The 19227-nt window shown below is 37.6% G+C and overlaps 1 protein-coding gene and 1 non-coding gene across 4 annotated transcripts in view; both read left to right on the forward strand.

Annotated features, from left to right (window-relative positions):
* MACROD2 (mono-ADP ribosylhydrolase 2) overlaps positions 1-19227 on the forward strand; it is an 852083-nt gene that overhangs the window by 385855 nt on the left and 447001 nt on the right. The window lies entirely within an intron of this gene.
* LOC121346959 lies at positions 1605-1794 on the forward strand. The gene has a single exon (XR_005954147.1). It is a non-coding gene; the product is annotated as a U2 spliceosomal RNA (small nuclear RNA).

Raw genomic sequence — 19227 nt, forward strand, 5'->3', positions numbered from 1 at the left:
AAAATATAAATGTTAGCTCCATTCCTCCGTTTCCTCTTCCCTCAAATCAAAACACCTAAATTATTCTGCATTTTCTTTTTGGATGAAACATGAGACAAATCAGTAGTTGTTTCACATGAAAAAGTATTGCAGAGCTACTGACACCAAACAAAATTCCACAAAATCTTCCAGTTAGTATTTTAGGGTAAATCCAAAGTTTTTTCTTGTGCTGCTTTAAAGACCTATGAAGTCTGGTATGTGTTTTGCTACATAAATATTTCAGACATATGGGTGTGCAGTAGACATGTCATAATAATATAAAAATATTATTCACCTTTTGGAGGCCCTGTATCTTTAGGGAAATTCGGGGTGGACTTGGCTAATACCTCAGGGCTTTGATTCTGTTCACATTGGGTTTTACGCATTCTGACTCAGTAAATCTCATTAAGCACATGCTGAACTTCAGTATTCACTGTTCGTTCTGTTGACTTCAATAGCAAATTAAGCACATGCTTAAATGTTGTTCAGAGCCTTAGGGAAAGGTGATTAAACAAAATAACAAAGCTATGCTATTAAAATATTTTAACTCGTTAAAATCCTGTGGATTTGCTAGTTCCGATTCACTCTGCAAAACTCTGTATTGAAAGTTAAACAATTACATTATAACTGGCTGATTGTCTTGTGCAACTTGGAGCACCAACATCAGGATATTAGATTTGTATTGCTGTGACAATACCTTTCCTTTCACCTTGTGGACTGCTGTTGTATTCTTTCAAACAATTGGTGATTATGGTCAGTGGTTGAAAATATTATTGGTAATAAAAAGGTTTCCAAGTTTGTTTACAAAGTGTTCTTGAAAATAATTTTAAAGAAATAGTTGTCTTTTTCGAAGTTACTAAAATCTTTTTAGTTATTGCTCATTAACTTCAGAAGACATTTTTTTGTTTCCTTGCACAGGAATGATTTTTTGATGCTTTAGCAGTATTGACTTAGTGCTCTTCATGTGTGGCAGAGTTTGATACCGAATAATTGTGCTTTAGCAAGGCTGGTATTTAGTCTTTGAATTAGTGTGCAAGATGCCCTAATGAGTCCAGCAAGGATTAACAGAATGCACTGCAGTAATTCTGTTTTTAATAAGTTATTTCTTAAAATTCCCTCAACTTTTTAGAATTTTGTGAAATAGTTTCTGTAGGGGAGATGTGTTTCTAAAAAAACTCTTTATGATTCAGAAAACAGAAGATTCCTTGAATATTTGGGGCTGGGAGTATCGAAGCCACAGAAGCTTGGCAGGCAGAGGAAAGGGCTAGGTGTTTTCTCTTTTTATTTAATTTACCATAGAATAAATAATCAGATCAAGACTGAAATATTTTGGGAGGCTAGACATGGCATCATTAACTTTCCAGAGTTCCTGTCCTGAAACAGTTCCTGTGTGTGTAAAATCATGAGCTCATTGAGATCCTGGAGCGAGTTATTTGGGGTCTGTAGTCTGTCTGCAGCTTTTTGAAATAAATCTGAGTGATAAAGCTGCATAATTGTTGTTACCGTGGTGTTAAAATCTTGGGATGATTCAGTCTCAGCGTGTGCACTGAGTCAGACCAAGAAACCATCGAGTCTGCTGATTCGTGTTTGCCTCTTGACCTTTTGGCAAAGATCAAGTGCAGCATATGTTTTTATCAGTTTAATATCTGTTATGTCCTCAGCTGGAGGATTTTATATTAAATGAGTTTGGGGACTGGGAAATGTACCAGGAGCTTACACCATCCTCTCCATGCGTGAAGCCTGCTATTGCTGTGTTTCTAGAATGGTGTGAAAAGAAAAAAGAAAAAAAAGCAACAAGTCCCTTAATGACCATAAAATAGTGCAAAGGGAAGAGCAGGAACAGAGCAAACACAGATTATGCCTCTCCACAGTGTTCTCTTAATTCCCACCAATTTTCAGCTCAGTGAGTACCCGAGCCTCCATAAAACCGTGTATAAAATAAAATTAAAAAAAAAAAAAAACTAAACTAAAATAAAATAGCTCTTCTGATTGTATTTTAATCTTGTTTTCACTGCCTTCTCAGTCTGTATTAATATCTATTTTGGGATGTTCAGTATTGTAAAATCAGATTATCATCCTCAGGACTGGGTGGTACCTTGCACCTGCTGGGTACCATGAGCCTGCACTTGTTCTTGTCCTTGCTGAGGAGCCAGTTCTTGCATCACTGGTGCTGTTTATTTTCACTGACCACTCTTACAGGTAGTGTTTTTCTGAAAAATGAGATAAATAGCAATCAGAAATAACTGCAGAGTCCAACAGACAGAAACACCCTGCATGATGGTGAAGTGCAGCATTCAGGATTTGCTTTGGTTTGGTTAAAGAGTGTTGGAAAGAAATAGATGTGATTGGTAGCTTTGAGGAAACACTGTTTTTTCAACACAGGTGTTTAAAATATATAAAAAAAAGCCAAGAACTATGGAGAGCTGGTGTTTGCTTGAATGTTTTTGACTGATTAAATGCCAACAAAATTCCCTTTTGTAAACTGGAGGTCCAGAACTGTTGATACTGCTGCAGTCAGTGGGTGGCTAACAGGAGCTGGTTTTGTTAGGCCTGTGACAGAGTTACTGCTGAGGTCCATGTAGTGCAGCAGGTGATCACAAGCATGGCTCATGACATCTTTTGATACACAACCAAGCCACTAAAAGCCACGATGATATGACAGGATGAAAACTGGATCTTCTGTTAGAAATAAAATTCATACAGTTCAGATAGAGAGTGATCAAAATAATTTTTAGATGACATAAGAATTTGACCCTTCAAGCGTGTTTTATTAAGTATGTGAGGTAATACAGAACTGAGGAACCCATGTCATTGTAAATTAGTTTCCTTGAGTAAAGTCTCATTACCAAGGCACCTTCACTTTTAAAAATTATTTTGCCTGCCATGGTTAATAAAAAGGAAGTTAATTTGGTGTGACATTTTTGGTGGTAGCTTGGTCCACTACCAACTTAATTGCAGTAAAATAATAGTTTCAAAAAAACCCTAAACTTCGTGTTCCTTGCATTTTGAATCACTGGGTGATTTGCTAGTCATTATTTATAGCCTCAGTATTTCAATTAGGATACGTTAAATAAAGCTTATGTGGGGAATGTGGAAGTGTTTGTTGATTGTAATTATTTTAATGTTACTATTTAATGGAAAGTACTATATTTCGATTCTTTAGTATTTCTGCTTAGATCCAAACCCAGAAGTCTGCAAGACAGAAATCCACTGCAGCAAAATGCCATCTTATTACTATGCATGCTATGATGCTCACAGGTATTGTCAATATCCAGTGTCTGCTGGCGAGGAAGCTTTTGTTTGTCATGGGAACAAAATGATTGTTCCTCGTTTTTCTAGACAGCTGAGTTCTTGAAACGAAAAGCATTTTGATCCTGGGGTAAATATTGATTCTCTCTTCTCTCTCTCTGAGAAAATTAATTTAGTGTGTATTATATGCACCCAGGTGAGGTAAGGCCAGCTTGGACCTCACAGGCTACTTAAAACCTGTGACACAGGCCAGCATTCAAGAAGTGGTTTCATCACCCCTAGGTCAGCACAAACATGCTGACTCTTTTGGAGAGAGTCTCCTACAACAGTGCAGAGAAGGATTCACGTGCCACTTGCTTATAGCAATAGGATCCTAGCTTTCCAATTTTCAGCCAAAAAGTAGTGGCATCGATTTGCTTTTTTCCCTACCCCCTTCTGAGTCGTTCTGTGCCTTAAAGCCAGGTGATCTGGGTGAGGTCACAGGTACTAATGCACTGTGCCTTCCAGAGACAGCCTTTGGAGAAACACAGAGGTCTGCATTTTGCTGTGCTGATTTTTAGCATGCAGAAATCCTTTTCATAGTGCATTGAAAAGTAGAGTGGTTGGCAGTAGCCAAGCCTTTCCTTTATCAATAGACATGGAAAAGGGAGTGCAGAGTGTTAATTCATCCACTGATGAAGCTGAGCTTCCACTGCTGTTGCCACTCCTCAGCTGACCTGGGGCACCCTGGGAGAGGAGCTCGTTGGCACATCCTTAATGCACAAACTGAAAGAATTGGCAAGAACAACAGAAAGAGTTGGACAGATTTCCCTAAACAATGGTGCACTGCCACCTCCTCCTTTTAAAGAAAGGCACACTTCCACCGTCTCATTTTTGCAGCTCTCTTAAGAAAAAACAGAAATGTCTGAGCCTTTGCAAATGACCCCAGTATGTCTGCTGCTATCAGTGTTTGATATCAATCCCTGTCTGTGTTGCATCCCTGTCGGATTCAAAGCATAAGCTCACATTCCTGTGGAATCTGCGCTATGCAAGTGCAAAATTTCTGCTGCCCCAGCGTAAAACTTAACTTTCATTAGTAAATAAACAGACCAGATTGGTTACTTCCCTTTAGAGAGTGATACTATGGGATCACGATTTCATCCTTACAAAAGCAACAATTAGCGTTCTAAGAAAATAGTTCTGGTGGAATTTATTGCAACCTGGTTAGCTTTGTTATTTGTAAAGCCTGTGTAAGCATCTTCCATCTTGAATCACTGAGTATCGTTGTAAAACTGTTTTTTCATGTTTCTGTGTGGTACACTGGTTTTTGTATTGTATCACCAGCCATTTCCGTAGTAAAATGTTTTGAAAGGATGAAGAAAAATGAAAAAGGAGAAGGAAATGTTAGGGTCTCTATATCTCTAGCACTGTATTGACTGTTCATCTGAGACACTGTATTATCATGCTTTTATTCCAGAACCAGCATTGTTGAATTAATGTTGAATTCACATTTAATTTCATTTTTTATTTTTGATTCCTAATATTATTTTTAAAAAACTTCTACCACAAATAGAAAAGAATTACAAAAGGGATAACGTGTAACTTGCTTCTTATGTGCCTCAGAAGGCACAATCCTACCACTGACTTTCTGAAAACAGTTAAGGTTGTTTAACAAGGTTTGAAGCTAAAACAGGGACTCCCATATGACCTGTATTACCTCTCCTCAAGGGAATGCACTTTTCTTAAAGTGATGATTTATGAGATTCAATACTAATGTCAAACTTCATTCTGCCATGTGAAGTAACATAATTAAAAAACCAAAATAGCAGAACACAAGCAGCAGAACATTGTTGAACTTGTAGAGATTTCCACATAGGTGATGTAAAGTTTGATGGAAAAGTGATATGAGTGTTTTAGGCATGTCCACATGAGATGTAAGAAAAACAAGACTTAAGCAAGTCTGCTATTTCCCTCAGAAAGATTTTATCCTGAGAGGAAGATGGAATATTTATGTGCAATAGCAGCTGCGTATTTTTAGAATAATTTTGAATTCTTTTATAGTAAGTCTCTGTATGATTAGAAAATAGATACAAATCAGATGAGGTAACAGTTTGTCCTGTTTGTGTGAAGTGGTTTTCCAGGATAAAATTACATTTCCTTCTAAATGCAGTATTCATTTGGGAGTAAATTAATTAAGGCTGAGTGGATAAGTATCTGCTGTCGTTCTGCTGTCATGACATGGCAAGACACGAGCTATCTACATGCAAAACTCATCTGTACATGAAAAAAGTAAAGTGTCTGTGCCTGTTGCTTATATTGTTATGTGATACTTTGAATAAATAACTTAATTCCATGTTCAAAGTACTCAAAGGTATAGTATTTTATTATTGGTGTTCTTAACTTAGACTGCAACAGTGTAACAGCTATTTTTCGTTTGAGAGCATCACTCATGAGACAGGAATGTGGTCTCTGCACTATGCCCTAACAGGTTTCTTATTTTTATCTGTGCTATGGCTTGACCAATTGAATATGAATATAATGTGGATCAGGCATCCCACAGTGACTCTCAGGTTGGGCTTCCCTCAGTGATCTTCATAGATGGGTAGGCCTGATTGGGGTGGTGTTTGTCAGGGGAGGGTCATGATTGGAGTTGCTTAATTACTCAGTACGTGCTGCAAAACTGGGTGGTTTCTTTGTTCCCCTTCAAAGGGAGATTTCATGCTGAAGAAATGCATGATTTTCTTTCATGTTTAAAGCAGTCCATTTTGGCTTTCCATTGGGCTGCTGCACATCAATGGCTTGATGTCTACCTGTGTTTAAACAAAATTTATTTCTGTGCTTAGTCCCGTCATCCTGTGTGATATTTTGTTGAATTACTTTTCCACCCTAAAACTATACTAATTGCAAAATGGTTTTTACATAACAACATTGACTGTACAGGTATGTGTTTCTACATAAGTGCTCTTTTGTATGGCTTCTCTGCAATACTGTTTCAAAGTGCTGAATCTTTGTTGTCTTCAAGCAAATATTATGAGAGATGATATAGCTGGAGTTTAATCATAAACTTTTCCCTTTGCTGACAGTACTGACATTTATTTTCTAGACAAACAGATGAATGTTACATAAGAAGTTGTTTTGAGCATGTATGGTGTTGATGCAAAACTAAGGCCCAATTTTTTACCCCAAACCTCTGAATTGTCTTTAAAAGACTGAAAGCCTAAAAGGTGATGTGCAAAGGCTTATGAACTGCTCTAAAAGTTACTCCATTCAGCTGGCTTAAGCCTGGGATAACAAACCACTGCTGATCCATGTGTAGGGCAACTAATCATCTAGTGGACATGTTCTGGCACATAGCACTGGAGCCTGAATATTTAGTAATATTCCTTTTTTTTTTTTTTTTTTTTTTCCATGGGAAACTTTACCTATGGCTCTTGCTCTGAGAGAAGTTGAGTGGTAGCCTGTGACCTAAGGGTTTTAGAGGGTTTCACAGTACTGTCTGCATTTCTTACTGTGTAATTGTCCAAATAGCCTCCACCAGAACAAGGAAAGGAAATGTGGGTATGTCAAAGAGGAAAGGACAATTGAACAGGGTGATGCTAAATACAGAAAATACAAGGGAAAGCCCTGACCAGACTGAAGATGAGAACTTACATCTTCCATTTTTAGCATCCCTTTTTGTATGAAGAGCAATATAAGGAGCATGGTGCTCCAAAGCGTGGAGATTTGCATCCTCAATATATTGTTGGATACTGGAGCAAAATTTTGGTCCTGTGGTTGGCTTCCCTAGTCACTTTGGGAAGTGTGATACTAAGTATTTCTTTGTGGAGGAGTATTAAAGCATGTGTAATTCAGCTAAGGTAGCAGATTTAGTCCTTGAACCTTTGTGTTTCTGTGATTTTAAAATATTTTGCTGTGTGTAGGGTTTTTTTTGTTGTTGTTGAGGTTTTTTGTTATTGTTGTTTTTTAATGGGTTGTCTAATCTAAAGGCCACATACAAGCCTTCAAGTCTAACCTTTTCATTTTGCTTGACACTGTTGAAGAAGATAAGAGGGGAATGCTGTCAGAGAGTTTACACAGAGGATGGAGAGGGGTGGTGGTGAAGGGGATAATGACTACAGCTCTGATTTCTCCCTCCTGCTGCAACAAGGCATCTGTATTCTCTGCTGGGTGCAACCAGCCTGCAGGAGGCTTTCCTTCCTTCAAGCAACAAGTAAGTTAGGAAATCATCTGGGAAATTAAAGAGACATCAGGGCTGGACATGTGGTGACTTGTTTAAAAAAAAAGTAAAAAAATTATGGATGGATGTTGAAGGGTTAAGGTGGGAGGAGAATGAGGAAGGACTTGGGTATACTTCCATGTGAAGTATTGTAGGATAATACTGTTTTGGCATCAGGCACCATGAGCTTCCAACCGTCCATAGAGACAGAGTTTCCATTTCATATACAAGGTGGGAGCTGAGTCAAAACTCAACTTGCAGCTGCATGACACTTGCAGTAGTGAAGGACGAAGATGGAAAGTTCCTGGGCTGAGATTAGCTGAAGCCTTCTCTTACTATATAACAGCTTGTTATACCATCATATTCAGGCAAATGTATACAGTGTAACAGTATGTCAGTTATTTTGCCTAGCAGTCAGACTCTTCTTTTTGTGCTGCAGAAACAAACTACTTTTTTTTTTTCAAGTGCTTTAATATGCTATGCTCTTTAATTAGATGGTCTATAGGCAGCACATAAGCAGCACTCTCCAGTATTGTTTCAGAAAATAAATAGCATGTGTGATGCCTACACTGAACTACAAGAGAAGTGCAGACTGACATAAGTTCTTGTTATTTGCTTCCATATGAACAGCTCTAAGTGTCCCTTCCTGAGAAATGCACATTTGCTGCATTCTGGCTCAGGGGAGGCTGCATGTCTATTTGACATGCTCTCAGTGGAGAATTGCTTATCCATGCCTGATCCTGATGGGTTTCACCTTCCAAAAGTAACTAGCATAGGTCAAAAGTTGGCAAGATGGATTGAAAAGTGTTTCCAGCTGATGGAAAGGCCTCTGGTAACTAAGTGGGGGAATTTGAAATCCAATCTATTCTCAATGGAAAACCTGCAAATAGTCCATGTTCCAACACAGCAAGCTATTCCAGTATCTAAGTGCTGACATACAGGAGCTTTTCAAACAACACAGACTTGAATCAACTAGTTTTGCGTCAAAGGTACAAATTCAAAGTATCTTCTTTAATGGTCTGCTATATGCCTAAAGAACTTTTTTGTTTACTAGTTCAGTGCAGTGTTAATGGTCACACCTGGATGTGAATGTCTCCAGACTCCCCTTCCTCCTCCAGGTCTTATGTTCATTGATTCTGGCATGCCAGATTTCGTGTTTCTTTCCCTATTTAAATTCATAATATTTTCCCTTCTGTAGCTGAATCCTTCCTTCCTTTATCTGAATAGACAACATTTTCATCCTTCCTACTTTCTCATCCAAATTTCTTTTTCCTGTTTACTTTTTTCACTCTTGCCTGTTTGCCATGTTTAGGTTCTTCCATATGCCATTTCTTCACAAGTTGTTCCCATATTGTCCAATACTCTGAGGAAAACACAAGTTCTCAGTTGTTACCTATTCCTCTACATGAAGGAGAGCATGCTGTGAGCGTGGGATGAAAGAGTGGGTCTGGTTGGGGGAAAACTATTTTGTTTCTCTGTGATTTTCTTAGCTGCTTTTCTTTGCCTTCCATTCCTTCCATCTGTCTCTGACTGTAAGCAGAACGTAAAGCAAAGGAAGGGCCAAGTGTCTGTTAGGTTTCCTGTTAAAATACAGAATAATGATGATTATGTGAGTCAGAGACTGGGCACAACAGCATAGAAGTGCTTTACATATATTTCTTTAATATAATTTTCCCTAATTTTATTCCATTGTTTGTCCTTTTTTTTTCTTCTTTTTTTTTTCCCTGTTTGTACCTCTCCTAGCCCATGTACACAATGAATTGAGGTATTATAGGAGAACTTTAATCAAAGACAGTTACTTTCACATTTCCCTGGAACAAGGGGTTACGTTGGTATAGGAATTGTTCCAGGAGTGCTAAGCTGCCCTTCATGGCTTTGTGCAGGGCTAATGGAACCCCTTGTTACACCTGTACTCGTACATCCTCACCCTGCCCTTTTCAGATCACAGATTTCTTACTCAAACTGGGGTATACGAATTTCTAATTTAAGTTCAGAACTAAACAAGGCAAGGAGCTCTTACAGTTGGTTTGGTATAATCTTGAAAAACAGTTTCAAAACCTAAATTCTCCCAACAAGGACAATCAGCAAGGACAGATTTCCATAGTACAGGAGCAGTCTTGAGCAAATTCTCCCACTACTGACTGACTACTGAGATTAAGTGGAATTTCTAACAAGTCTGGTTACCATGGGTCAGGCACCATATCTCTAGTGATACTTCTGTGTTGCAAGCCTTATGAGTTGCAGTAGAGAATTATTTAGCACAGTCATTTTATGGTGCTTAGAATATTTTCCTTTTGGGTAGGAACCCCTTGTTATACCTGTACTTGTACATCCTCACCCTGCCCTTTTCAGATCACAGATTTCTTACTCAAACTGGGGTATACGAATTTCTAATTTAAGTTCAGAACTAAACAAGGCAAGGAGCTCTTACAGTTGGTTTGGTATAATCTTGAAAAACAGTTTCAAAACCTAAATTCTCCCAACAAGGACAATCAGCAAGGACAGATTTCCATAGTACAGGAGCAGTCTTGAGCAAATTCTCCCACTACTGACTGACTACTGAGATTAAGTGGAATTTCTAACAAGTCTGGTTACCATGGGTCAGGCACCATATCTCTAGTCATACTTCTGTGTTGCAAGCTTATGAGTTGCAGTAGAGAATTATTTAGCACAGTCATTTTATGGTGCTTAGAATATTTTCCTACTCTGCATTTCTGCTACTGTAGATAATGGATGACCACTTGGTTAATGTTTGATAGTTACAATGCACCTCTCCCAACGCTAAGTGTCCTTATGCCTTTATACTAGAACTGACCTTCAGGGACAGTAAACATACTGTTTGGCAACAAGTTAATTACAGACTTTATCTTCCAAAAACATTCATGTCATGGGTGGGATAATTAAGATGTCCTTGCAAGTGAAAAAACTTTGTGACTTATAGTAATGCTTCAGTGTAGGTGTTAGAAACAGAGGTCACAACAGCATTACAAGAGCTGTGTACTCATGTTATTTTGACTAAATAATTCTCCTCTTCAGGCTGTAAAAGTGAAAGATGGACTTAAATGATATGTATGGCAATAAATTCTGTAAGTCTAAATTTCTGTAACCCAAAGGAATTGGGTTGTCCAGGGGTATGATGGGCAAGCAGAACTGATTGTATTTGATTTACTGTGTGATTCATCACTAGGGTTTATTTTGTTTTTCTCCCCTTTCCTCCTTCTAAGGCCTCTGTCTTTTGTTAAATGGTTAGAATCATATTGACCCTTTCTGACTTTGTAACTTCATGGTGATAAATAGCTAATTATTTGCAATTGAATTAGGCTATGAATTTAAAGATGACAGAAACAGATGTACCTGTGATTACCTTCAGCATGGCTCAAGGGGTTTAAGTTTAACACAGTATAAATACTTTGCAGAAATATTATTTCTGATGTGGAATACTGCAACTAGTGGAGACTATCATAAAGATGTCAAGGAGCTCCATGGTACATATATTTTGGGGGTTTTTTTCCTGAAAAATTTTGGGGAGGGAGGGGAGGAGTGTCCACTGGTGACAACTGAAGTTCCACTTCTGAAGTGTTCAATGTATAAGCTGGGAGCATTTAGTTTGGGTGAAGTTGGGAAGTATTTTTTTTTCACAATTTACATTCAAAAGAGAAGGACACTGAGCATTTTCAAAAGTTGGAGCCCCTGGAGGGGCACACTGCAGTGTTACTTTGCAAGTTCCACTTGAATGGAAGTCCTTGTTGGCTGGCTGATTTAGGGCAGGATGCACAGTTTAACAGCCCCATCACATCTTTGTATTAACATGAAACTAAGGATGAATACACAGATCAGTGTAATTTAAAGATCTGAATTGTAATATTTGAAAACAGCATGGATTCTGCACATTTCTCAAAACCTGGCTTAAGGAGATCATTAGATCTGCTAATGAGTTACTTCTGAGCTGCTGTTTTCTGTTTCAGGTTTTCTACTCAGAAACTTACATTCCAACAGAAATAAGTTGTTCCTTTTTTAATGTTTTTTATCATCATGAACAATCAAATAACTTTAGAAAGTATTTTATTTTCTTCAATAGAAGGAAAGTCACAGTACAGCCGCAATATATGGAAGGTGATGAGTCATTCCTTGCCAAAATGTAGCAGGAGTATGAAGGATTGAAATATACATTTTGAGTTCTTTTTCTGGGTATCTGTTTGTTAGGATGAGAATATTTAAGCATGCCAACATTTTAGAATAAGAGAATAAAAAGGGATCTAAGCACAAAGTCTTAGATTAAAGGCATGCTATCATTCATGTGTAATGCAGCACTGTTAACATCCTCATGTGTAAGTGATACACTTAGACAGAATGTCCTGGCTGGGTGTAAACTAACTGCAAAGCAATAGAACAACACCTTCAAAATTATTAATTTTGAGACTTAGTGACTATCTTGAAAGTTAAATCCCTCTATCTTTGCACTTATGAAAATGTTGACCATATATTTGGGCATGGTGTGTTCAAGAAAAGTCAGATAATCTCTTCCAGATTCCTTCATTATTAAATGGCACTGGAATGTGATTTTTACTGTGCAAATTGTTTCAGGGGTTCCATATTTTGAAATTCCATCTCCAGCCCTAATCCAGAAGCTAGTTCATATTTATTTTACCTTCTGCAGTACATAAGATCTGAGCTCAGTTGATCTCTCAGTTGGGATGAGGTACATCTTAAAATGAAGTTATCAATGAACTTCATATGCACCATACAGCATTTTTTATTTCATGTAAACTAGACAGTTGTTGGTGAGCAAGCTTTTCACTTTTGCATGTTTTAATTTTTTAAATATCCAGTTCCCCTTTGATTTATTTTTTTTTAGAAACTTCATAGCCTGTTCTCACATTGTTTGTGTTATTTATCAGATTTACTTGTGTTTTCAGCATAATATGGTTCTGTTGAATTTCATTTGAGGTGATTTTTTCTGCATGACTATGTGTGAATAAGAGTTTTGATAATCCTTTTCCTTTTAAATCAGCCAGTTTAATACTTCTGTCACTGTTGCATGGAGATGAGAGACTTGACCTATTTTTAAAAATGAGCTTTTTAGCTTTGTTAGCTACAGGAGAACAGAATTTTAGAATTTTTAGAATTTATTATTGAATTAGTTGCCATTAGGATTTGCTGGTGCACACATGGAGGATATTTTCCTTTTAATTGTAATAATTTACAATGGAACTTAGTGGAATTCTTTTCTTCTTGTAACTCCTCAGTGCTTCCTAACTTTGTTAGTGTTCTTCAGCCTTTGATTTTGACCTGCTGTATCAGCTTCAGCTTTGCTAATAAAAATTGCTTGGATTCTGCTGAAATACACAGATTATTCCATTTTAGATGTATTCTAGCAAAAGGCATGAAAGGTTATTCATATATGATTACGATTATTTCTGATGTGACATTTACCCCAGAACTATATTAAGTTGTTAGCCCTGGAAAAAAGTATTTTGTTAATGCTATTCTGTATTCAATGGCTTTGATGGTACTTGTTGCAGATGTTTCAGATTACTGTCAAAACTTTATTATCAGTGATAATATATTAATGCAATAAGTTGACAGAGAGGTTGACTGAATGACTATTGCAATATATAATTAGGTTGGTGTAACAAGATACGTATGCACTGATCCTCCACAGCCTTTATATAAAATCTGTTAGAGACTGAATTCCCTTGCTGCACTGTTACCATTCCCAGAGTGACTACTACCATTTTTTTCCTACGATTCTTGAAGAGGGTATGCATATGTTATAGAAACTCCATGTCACAGAGCTGAAGATACATTTTCTTTCAGTTTTTATTTCAATATTTATATAAATGAATCTAATAATATCATTATAGTTAGCAGAATGTGTAGCCTTGCATCAGTCTAATAAACCAGATCAAAATACACTGTGTTTATATTACATATAATCAGTGTACCATATATTACCATTATTTACAAGTATTAAGTAATTTGAGAGCTCTTGTCATTTCTGTTCAAACAAAAAATTGTTTGCAGAGATGTTTGCAAAGCAAAAAAAAAAAAAACCCCAAATTTTAATGGAATCCTTCCAATAGCTGTCAGTTTCTTCCTTAGAGTTTGATAATTGAAAGGTTTGTTATTTTTTTAGGAAGGGAAGATGGTTTCTATTATCCAAAGGCAGTGGAATGTTTAACTACCCTTCTGCTATCAGTGGACTTGTTTACATTAGGATTTTGACTAAATTGAGGTTGCACATATCCAGATGTTCTCTGCCTGGGTGACTTTTTCATTTACTTTGGCAAGGGATTTGATGGTGTATTGCTACCATCCCTTCGTCATTTTTCACATTTTTCACATCACATTTCAGGCTACACTTAGCCTTTCCTTTTCTAAACTTCCACTAAATTTTTAACTTGTAAACTTTTGCTCTTTTTTCCTAAGGATGACTCCTTATTGAAACCACCAATGGGATTTTGATATTTACTGCAGGGTTTTCTCACTGGTTGTTGTGAGTAAAGCCAAAGTCCCAAACAAACAAACCCAAGATACAAAAGAAACTTTTTTTGTTCTTGTTTTTTATCTCTGTTTGGTTTTGTTGTGCTGAGGGGCAAGAGATGTATCTCAAATGCATCCACGCTGCAATGTCCTTCAGCAAGACAGGAAAGACAAAGCTCTCCACCAGGAATGGGTTTCTTCCCAGCACTCAGTGACCTGTGGTGACAGTGGCTCACACAGAGAAGCAAGGGCTCCTCATACATGTAGGACATGGCAGGATAATGTTCCAGAGAGTATCAGTGGGGAATTGTAGAAAACATTTGCCTGGGCTACATACTAGCAAGGAATAGCATCTCGTTCTGAAACACAGCAACAAGCAACGGTTGGACATGACTTTCATTTAATTCACTACTGTCATGTCATTTTTCAGCACTGGTGGGGGTTGGGAGTGGGTTGGGAGGGAGAAATATCCAAGCCCAGACACCTGCTGCTTAGGATGTGCCATGTGGAGAACCAGCTTGAATAAAGAATTCCATTTTTTTTTTTTATCTTCAGAGTGCTAAAGATGTAAGGTGGGCGAGCACTCAAGCTCAGCAGCAATCAGACAGAGCTGCAGCCAACAGAAACAGATGTTTGACAGTGTAAGATTCTAATCTATGTCCTAGTGAACCTTTCTGCTGAGTTGTTTTACCTCTTTCAACCTCCAGACCTTCTGGAGTTGGAAATTAAAAAGAGCTCATGCTGGTCCTCATGTGACTCACTGATACATTAGCTCTGAATGGAGCTCTACTTATTAATGTTTATACAGCCTTGGTAGATCTAATCCTATTTGCAGGCCCTTAAAATGCCAACTTTTTATTTTAAGCCTGGTTTACTTTTAACTGCAATATTTAGCCACAGAATGTGTTTGTGGGATTTTTCCTCAAAGGCATTTTCCCTCAATAGCATTTTAAAATGTGTGAGGTTTTAAATCAGTAAAAGTTATGAAATTGTACATGCTCTTTTGCATGTGTCATTTAAGCAACTCTATGGTGTAACCATACATTGGAGGATTTGAATCAGGCAGATCTGTTTGTTGCTAATACTGTTTATTTTGGTAATGCCTAGAAAACAGCTGTTATTGCCAGTGCAGAAACATATGGAGATGGGTTTATGTTCTCTTGTAGTTCTCTTATAGTAGCCAGGGGTGAGTGATATTGGTAAGAGTTTAAGTTAAAATTCACAGCATTGAGGTCAGCAAATATCAGACCAGTTCCAGTTAGACTATAGGAGAGGGAAGAGGAAAGGGAGAAGAAGAATTGATTATGAAGATGCAAGATAGTTGAAGGAAACGTGGTACTGAAAAGGGAGACATAAATACACGATGGATCTGAATTGAATGAGAGGAAAGTAAAGATAATCTGCCGAGCAAAAGAGCAGTTAGCACAGGAAAACATAACAAACCAAGACAATTATGGATAACCAGAAGTACCTCTCTTTTGCAGCTGTTGCAGCTGCTTTCTCAGGTTGGAGAGTGATACTCAGGTGTAATGTATATATGATACTCAGGTCTCTGAGTATTTTCCCCCAAGCCAAGTGGTGGACTGAGATTTGACATCAGCAGTGAACTATCTGCTGTCAGTAAATTAGTGCCAATAATGAGATAGTTTTAGATGTGTGCCTACAATTTGTACAGGGCTGTGTAAGAGGTGAACACAGAACTTTTTCCAGTGACTTCCCAGCCTACCTGACAGGCACAGAGCAAACAGGTTGTGCATTATGGTGGTGGGAGCTCTACCTCATTTTCTTCCTCTTTGTGAATTTTATGAGAGCAGGGGTTCACTCCACATTGTGAGTCATGTTTGCAATAGGCAGCTGACTCAATGCATAAGGGTCTGATATCTCTATGGGATATGTGAGATTTGACAAAATTATTTTTAAATGTTGGGTCTGAAAAACAATGTGAAAATAAGTCTCATGTGTCTTAGGACATTTGCTGAGTGGGGAATTTCCCTGTGGTGTTGGCTTTGTGCACATTTGAACAATATCTTGTTTAGGACCAATGGCAGACTATCACAAAACTCTGAGGGAATCAATTATCATGCTTTTTCCATTGGCATTTCTGAGGACACGTTTGTTCTTCATAGATGTCTTTTGAAAATGGTGTTGAAAAGGTTGGAATTTTGTTTTATAGGATTACTTTACATGGGGAGAGTAAGGCTTATGGGTAAGTGTTATAAACTTACGTTTTCCCTCTCCCTTAGTCCTTTACAATGGCACTGATTATGAGCTTGGTGTTTAATTGCACTGCATCATTGGCAATTACAGCATGGTCAGAAGGAAAGGGCAAGGGCAGGGGAAAATTTACCAGTGTTGCTTTTCAGTTCAGCCAGGTTGCCTTTAGGAGATCCCAGCAGATCATTCTGCTCTTTGCTCTTGGCCTTGTATATAATTAATTTGGGCTGAGTGACTGCTTTTAAATTGAGTTTTGCGGTAGCTGCTGGTTCAGAGAGTAGGTCTGAGCTGTCAGCCTCTGAGCTGTTTACTGCTCACAGGTGTCTTCTCAATTGATGGTAATAATTCACTTAGAACAAAATAACCCATGGGCTGAGATTCCTGTGTCCTCTTCCCCTGCAGAGGTGGGAGTCTGGAGAAGAAAGGGAATTTAATAAAAACTGGAGCAAAGCGAAGAAACCAGGATTAGTGGTAGAATCAAAATAGTTCTGAAGTATTTGGGGAGCTGGAGCAACATGGAGCAACATGGATGGAGCTCTTTCTTCTTCAGGTTTCTAGGAATTATATTTAAATAAAATGATCATAACAATTTCTACTTGAAGAGATTTTCAGACTCTTAATATTCAATACACTGTATTTCATTTTATGTTTTATTCCTGTTAACAGACAGACAGGATTAGTTGGAAGCCAGAAGGCACAGACTGGTTTTGAGAAAAAGTAAATTTTACAGGATGAAATGAGCAAAACTCAAAGAGAATTCCAGCTTTAAAATCTTTGTTATTAGTTACTTTGCTTCTTGAGTCTCTGACATTGTAGCTCACAAAAGCAAAATGAAACAAAGCTGTTACCAAACTTTATCAATTCAAATAGAATGTGCAGAGGTCAGGAAGTGCCAGAAAACAGCATCCTTCAACCCACTGCAGGTCAAGGAAGTCTGCAGACACCAACTGTAGTTTACCAAGTCCTGCCCTGGTGACTTGACATCCTCTCAGACCCATTTCTCAAGTGAGTTCCCTGGTCCCAGATTGCTTTGGAGGGGTGTTACTGAGCTGTCTGTGTCTTGATTAATCTTGGAGATTGGGATATCTCCAAGCTTTTGACAAGGAACTGCAAAAAAAAGAGTATTCTCCCAGATGACACTAGTATCTCATACCTTCCACTCTCATACTCTTTAATTTGGCCTTTTTATAAAAATGCTGTTAATCCACTTTCTCTAGACTAGATTCAGTAATTTTTTACCCATTTCATAATGACACTCACCTATATTTAATATTATTTCCCTAAGTAAATTTGAACTCAGCCTAACAGTGTAATGCAAATGCAGCAAGGACAAAATAACATGTATAAATTCACTGTCTGACATTTGTCCTTGTTTCTAAAAGAAATGCATAAATTCTTTTCTCTTTAATCTTACTAATTTCAAGTTTCATGCACAAGCTTTTGTCTTTTGTAGAAACTACAAAATCAGTGCATACATTTTAAATGCTTCAGAACTAGGAGGTGTTAAATCTTTTTCTCCTGAGTTCAGATGCTTTTCACCTCTTCCTGAAAGTGTTTCCTTAGTTCAAATTTGCTATGCTTGTCTCAAGCACAGAAATGTTGCCTTGGATCATTTGCAATGAACAGCTGCAAGGAGATCTCAGAAAGAGAATATGCTAAGTAAATTAGAGGGTTTAACTGCACAGCAGTCAGCAGTCTTTCATCTGCGATACTGTGTGCTTGTCTGTGAATTTGGGAGTAAGTTTCCAGAGTTCCAGAAAGCTCCTGGTTTTTCTATGTGGAATCCCAATGAGCAGGAACCTCTGACAGCAGCTTTTCCCAATATTTAATCTTCATAGTGTCAGTGAAGGGAAGCTCAGATTTTATTTTCCCCCCCACCCCATCACCCCTTTCTGCACAGTTAACAGTGACTATTCAGAAAATCCCTTTCTGAAGCTTTACCAGTGAACTTATCCTCACCCAGAACACCACAGTATGAAAGCAACATCCCTTGACCTTCTTTACATCAAGAGGGAAGGTGTTAAAACAACCATATTTTATCCATACAGCTGTTGCCTTGGCTGTCATTCATGCTTTAACACCACTCTTTGATGTTGGAGAACTTCAGCCTAAAGTGACAGCCATAAATCTTCCTATTGGTAAAATTCCTGAAATGTAGTTGCTACATGCAATTTATTGCACATTGTGTACTTTAGCCTGCTACCTGCTGATGAAATTGAAAGCATTTGAGAGACAGAGGAGAGGGAAAGGGTTGGGTAGATTTTTTACATTTTTGAAGTGAAAGAACATTTAATACATTCATGTCATTATAGTATATGACATCATTTAATGGTCATTTACGTAAGGTAGTAAAATAACTGTTCCCAACTGCTTCTCCATTGTGGAGTTGTGCAAACTGTTAGGATAACTGTGAAAAAGGTTTGAAAAAGAATGCTGTCAAAAATGCACTTAAAACTTGTAGAAAGCACAGCATATTTGAGACTGAGGTCTATGCAAAGTTTAATTTTCTCTCTGTGAAATAGGGAGAGCAGAGAAGTTCTGAATTCACTTGACAAATGAAAAAATTAAGAAAATATGAATTGAGCAAAACTGGTCCCTGATTTGCATGTTGTATATCAGCATAGAGCAAAATTAGTACCTTATGAATAAGATGCTGGTAATAAAGGTTATGTAAGATATATTACTCTGTGCCACCTTTCAGAAACCTCTGAAATACATGGAGATTTTGAAAAATAATAGTAGTTGCTGAGCCACCCTAAGAAGCACCACTTTCATCTAAAAAATATGGATAAATCTTGTTTACGTGCTGAACTGTAATTTGTCACCCTAAGGTTTATCTGTCATTTTATGTAGGCACAGCAGCATGCTTCCTCCAATATTTTATCTGTAACCATCGCAAAACAAGCTGGTTTTCATTTTCAAAGCAGTGTTTTCATCATGTCCATAACTAGAATGTATCATATTTTCAACTGGTATGTCAGAGACATTGTTGTAAATACCCTTTATACTCCTTGAGAACTCTTGGCTTTATTAGAGATAGTGTTTTAGAATTTTTCCTGTTGGAGCAA

This window comes from Onychostruthus taczanowskii, unplaced genomic scaffold (genome assembly GCF_017590055.1).
Source record: "Onychostruthus taczanowskii isolate IOZ18803 unplaced genomic scaffold, ASM1759005v1 scaffold87, whole genome shotgun sequence".
Lineage (NCBI taxonomy): Eukaryota > Metazoa > Chordata > Aves > Passeriformes > Passeridae > Onychostruthus > Onychostruthus taczanowskii.